Here is a 5,713-nt window from a genome sequence, read left to right as displayed (position 1 = left end):
TATTTTCACTACAGGCCAGCAATATTTACTTAGCCAAGCCTGATCCGTGCACACAAGTGATCTCAACTGTTTCCTAAGCCATGTTGACATGTTTGACTTGAATTAAATCTGTGGCTGTAAATAAGAAATCTAGAGGGGGTTCACCGCTAATCGAGAGCAGAGGTACATTGTAAAACTGAAGTTGTACACAAATAATGAGTGTGGGAACGTCGGGACGGCATAAATCAGTTTTAACTAGAAAGTACTGCACTAGAGTCTGTAAAGCATAATTCTCAGCATTAGTGCAGTACATTTGCACAATGCTATCTTTACCACAGTAAATGTGTTTTAGCTTGGAGGGACTCGTCAGGTTTGGTTGCAGTATGTTTTGGTCAGAACCCCCAGCTAACAAAAATATGTTCTAAGAATATTTTGCTAATGTTCTTGTTAGGTTATAAAAACATTGTTTCTGAATATTTTCTAAATGTTCTCTGGACACCCTGTTTTTCTAAATGTTTCAGAAATGTTTTTTTCTTGCATATGTGAAACATTCCATTTTATCATTTTGGGAACGTTACTTTTAAATGTTCACTTAACACTCTGGTGCAAGTAGAAACATTTAAAGTCCCCCTGTGGTGAAAATCAAGTTTTTTTATGTTGTTTATTTGTCTATGTGGTGTTTTTAATATGCTTTTAGACAAACCATGTGCCAATCCATTTATCAACACCATTGTTGAGTATTATTCTCCTTAAAACTGTAGCTTCCCAAAGGCAGACACAGAAACTGCAGTTTGAAACAGCCTTTGGTCTAGTGAGAAGGCAGCCAGGTTAATCCGGTAACAGTTATATTTTTTCTGTAGATGTTTCGCTAACTGTAAATATTTCCCCCTATTTTCACGATGTCATGTGCTGTTAGCGCTTATTTATTTGTATTTAGAACCGCTGACTTGAATAATAACCTGCGGCAGCAGTGTAAAAGTAGCCCGATTAATATGCTTTTAGACAAACCATGTGCCAATCCATTTATCAACACCATTGTTGAGTATTATTCTCCTTAAAACTGTAGCTTCCCAAAGGCAGACACAGAAACTGCAGTTTGAAACAGCCTTTTTTTTTGCTACGTCACAAAATTCAATAACCAATAGCGTCAAGGGATCCTATCCTTAGCATATCATTAACTGTGCTGCAAAGCATAGGGTCTAGTGCAGGGGTGCCCAAACTCAGTCCTGAAGGGCAGGTGTCCTGCAGAGTTTAGCTCCAACTTGCCTCAACACACCTGCTGGGAAGTTTCTAGTATGCCTAGTAATACCTTGATTAGCTGCTTCAGGTGTGTTTAATTTCATAGATTCGTGTATAGTAAATGAGGCAAGGGTGTAGAGTTACATTCAAGCTATTTTAAGGCATGAGAAAATTATTTTCACAAGAAAAAACATTTAAATATGTCATTTTGATTATCAAAGATTAGTTTTAAAGGATAACATTTTTGACTACAGGGTGACTTTAAAAAACGTTAGACAGATGAACTGACTCATCATCACAACTTGTAATAAGAAAAGCAAATGTGTGTCTTCATATAATTAATAAAATAATATTCATTTAAATGCCAAATAATTTTGTTCATCAACATGGACATTAACTTTAGACAACTTTATCGCTGTTACATTTACTAAGACAATTGTGAAATAATAAATTGGGATCCATAAATATGGATCTATTTGATTTATGCTAGTTATGCGAATGTTAAGGAAACATTCAATTTTATGATTTTAAGAATGTTACTTTTAAATGTAACAATGTTCTGAAACAAGTAGTAGCATTTAAAAAACATTAGACAAATGTCCAACTAAATCTTTTGGGAAAAAACATTCCATGAACGATATACAAATACAATTTTTGTTTTGAGAACATTATTAAAGACCAGAAACTTTCAGCAAACATTACATTAACTTTATTGGAAGAATGTTAGTTTGTGATTTTTTTATTTTTTTTTGTGTGTGTTTTTTTTATCATCGACATTTTATTTTTATTTTTATTTCAGTTTTAGTTTTGGTTATTTTATTAAATCAAGTAAAACTAAATTAAAAAGAGAGAGAAAGAATGTTGAATTTTCGTCTATTTTATTTAAAGAATTGTAGTTTTAGTTTAAGTTTTAGTTAACTATAATAACTCTGCCAGAACGTTAGCCAACGTTCTAAGAACGTTCCCTATTAGCTAAATAAGACTTAAAACAGGTTCAGAGCTTTTTCGTCTATTTTATTTAAAGTAATGAAATTTACTTTACGTTAGCCAAAGTTCCGAGAACATTCCCTATAAGCAGTGTTGGGGAGTAACTAGTTACATGTAACAGAATTATGTAATGTAATTACAAAATAAATTTAATTGTAATTACCGGTAGTTACAGTTACTAAGAAAAAAAATGTGTAATTAAATTAGTTACTTATGAAAATGTTAACGATGACAAAGGGGGTCTGAATTTTTCCACTCACACACCCACATACAGATTTAATTCACTTATTTCATAAATTGCATTGACTGCTCTAAAATGAGACACCATTAAAGTTTACAATACACAGTACACAGAATAGGACACATGCTTATTCGATAACTGTTTTATTTCCTATTTGGGTTTATGTATATGCTTTATTTTTTAAGATTAACAGTTTTTTTCCAAGGCATTGTTATAGCCATTGTTTCCTATGCAGATATTTGATTTCAAAAACAGTACCATAGCTTTTAAACTATATTTCTTGTTATGATTTTAAATCTGTATTTAACCTCAGAATGATTTCGAAGTAAAAAGAGGTGCTAAAATCTGATTTTGTGGTGGCTGTGCTTTAAAGGGGTCATATGATGCGATTTCAATTTTTCCTTTCTCTTTGGAGTGTTACAAGCTCTTGGTGCATAAAGAAGATCTGTAAAGTTGCAACTATAATCTTAATTCAAGTGATGAAGGATTTCAAAAGTCTGACAGTAACCAGTGTTGAGTCCTCTAAGGTTAACCCTGCCAGGTTTAAATGTTTCAAAATGATTGAACAGTTGAAAACATTAGAAATTTAGAAAAGTAATCAAAAAGTAAATCAAATGTAATCAGTTACATTACTTTAATAAAGTAATTGACATTTTTGATTACATTTTAAGTAGGGTAATTTATAGGCTAATCTGTAACATATTACATTTTCAAAGTAACCTTCTCAAGACTGCCTATTAGCTACTAAATAAGACTTCAAACAGGTTCAGAGCTTTTCTTGTCCTCTCTCTGTTTCCTGTGGCTCTGCGCTCGTGCTTCATCCCGCTGTGGAAACCCATTTGAGCGTCAGAACTCAAGTTCATACGAAAGGACCTCGGCGAGAGGCCCTCCCGGCGTTCGTAATTATTAAAATAACATTTTCAAAGAATCATCGCAGGAAGAGGGAGCGCCTTTAAAAGGCGAGAAGAGAAAATGAAAAGGCTGATGCGCAGATGGAGTGGCATCCATCACCTCCCTGAACTCTCTCAGGTTAAGAAGTTGAGCGCACCGCGAGCGTAGCTTGATCCCACCGGCCTCCGTGTGTGGATTCCGAGCAGGGATTTAGGTTTTAGATCGCAATCGGACCCGACCTGAGTTTTAACACTGGAAGGATCTAATCATCTACACAATGACTCTCTATTTGACACACAGATGCCGCTGACTGCCTGATCAAACTATTAATAAACTGTGTAATTGCTTAAGTTCGGAGAAAGGGTCACCTGTCCTCTTCCCGCTGGTGTTCCAGTAGGAATCTGAACACAAGTCTCAACGTTTTCAAAGAGAAAACAAAAGATCATACGCGTTGGACATGGTTTGAGTTAGCATGAAAGTAAGAGGACACTTCTCCCACGGGAGTCTGCTTTAACGGCGCATATTTAGGGTCTTTAGCCTGAGCCTTGACACTTGATATTTTGGTCAAGTCCACATTCCGTGTTAGGTTTACCAAACCATAAAATAACGTCCATAGGGAGACAGAAACTATGCGAGTCTTCAGCTGAAACTGTGGCTAAACTCTTGCAGAACACCAGCTGTACAGCGCCACCTAGTGTTGCGCTGCAGAAACGCAGCATAGAAACATTTTAGCGCATTTTTGTATTGATTAAAAATGTCATGGAGAAGTTGTAATTGCTTAGGAACAAATTATAAGTATGTATTAATATGGAAATGTTGTTAACAGCCTGTCTGTTTCTTATGAACTAATAGTTTCCTCCCACTTCGTGACATAAAGTGTGTCAGTGTAGCCTATGCCTCTCTCTCATCAATGAGTAGCTAATATACGGTATTGATTCCCATATTCACATACCGTGTTATGTGCATGCTACTCCAAGGTACTTCAAAGAATGCGTATGGCCGAAAAAAAGCATTTGAATTCTGTTTAGTGGTTCAATTACATTTTTCTTGTAATCTTAAGGTGTTTTATTATTTCCTCCAATAGTAGCCTATATATCTCATTTCCAGTAGGCCTATACTAAGTCTGACCTCTGCCGGACAGATGAACTAACGCACTATCACAAATTCTAATAAAAAAGCAAATGTGTTTGTAAAGATTTAAATATGAATTGGTTCAAATAATTGAAACTTATTTATTTAAATTCAGTTTATTGTTCATAAACTTGAACATCACCATCAAACATTTTCTTTACCATCACTGTTAAGACTATTGTGAAAATAATAGGCCTACCTAAATTTGGGCCAACATGTCTGTTATCATCTCGATGTTTCATAATATAGATTTAGGCTGTTTGATTTAAATGACACGTGGCTTGTGCCACACAATTTTGTAGTTTTTGTATTAAACCAGCCAATCATCATAACTGTAGTCTGTCTAGTCTTTATTTACTGCTGTATAATCCGGTTTAAGTCTTACAGTTGGCTAGAACTGGTGTAAAAATCTCCGACGCACAAGTTAGTCATTATGTGGTCATTATAGCTTGAGCAACAATTACAACTTGGTTAATGTTCAGGTATGTGCGTTGGGGCTTGTCTAGTCACTTCCGTTACGTGCTCTACTCTTCCTGCACACACCGGGCGCGAATTTACTACTATGGTGAAGAAGACTGTGTTCTTAATCTTTATAACCACTGATCTATAATAGTCATTATATATAGATCAGTGTTTATAACCCAGTAGGCTATTAATATTCATTAAACAAGCCTTGAGTGTTGAAATCGAATAGCGCAACGCAACACGCACGCAGTTAACATACGCCTTCGTCATTGGAGGGTTTTTAAGCTCTGCTGCATTACTTAATTAATTATTCATGAGCCCAGCCTTCGCCGTAGTAGGATTCTGGGCGGGGTTTCCTCCAGCGCGCACACCTGGACAGGAGATGTGTTTCACTTTCCAAAGGGAAAATCTTCGGGAACGCATTCAGGTGAGTGGAATAATTTAGCGTATAGTTTTATTTAAATTAAATTAGTATAACCGTTTGCCCTTACGCAGTTTTTTTATTGGACGAACTTGATTAAAATAAGTTTTAAAGATGTTAAAGTTTGATATTAGATACCTATTAAAGAAATGTTTCATATCATGAAAAACATCGGATTATATACATTTCAATAGGCCTATATTCTGTACTCTTGGCAAAATTAAGACATTTAGATCTTTTCTGAGATAAATAAGGGTTGTTGTATAGGCTAGTAGAGCTATTGAAGACTATACTATATATTTATATATGGCTTTATTTGATTGAAAACGTCTTGATGTTACTGTATAGGTCGTATATAT

The 5,713-nt window shown here is 35.1% G+C and overlaps 1 protein-coding gene across 1 annotated transcript in view; it reads left to right on the top strand.

Annotated features, from left to right (window-relative positions):
* The first annotated feature begins 5,293 nt into the window (after positions 1 to 5,293).
* Positions 5,294 to 5,713, top strand: part of LOC107742721 (fermitin family homolog 1-like) — a 13,302-nt gene continuing 12,882 nt past the window's right edge. The window contains exon 1 of the mRNA XM_016555758.1: positions 5,294 to 5,360. The gene's annotated coding sequence lies outside the window, so the exon portion shown is untranslated. The remainder of the gene's footprint in view (positions 5,361 to 5,713) is intronic.

Source organism: Sinocyclocheilus rhinocerous, unplaced genomic scaffold (genome assembly GCF_001515625.1).
Source record: "Sinocyclocheilus rhinocerous isolate Xijiao unplaced genomic scaffold, SAMN03320098_v1.1 scaffold1038, whole genome shotgun sequence".
NCBI classification, from domain to species: domain Eukaryota; kingdom Metazoa; phylum Chordata; class Actinopteri; order Cypriniformes; family Cyprinidae; genus Sinocyclocheilus; species Sinocyclocheilus rhinocerous.
The sequence above is the reverse complement of the archived record's forward strand: the minus strand, read 5'-3'. Positions and strand labels throughout refer to the sequence as shown.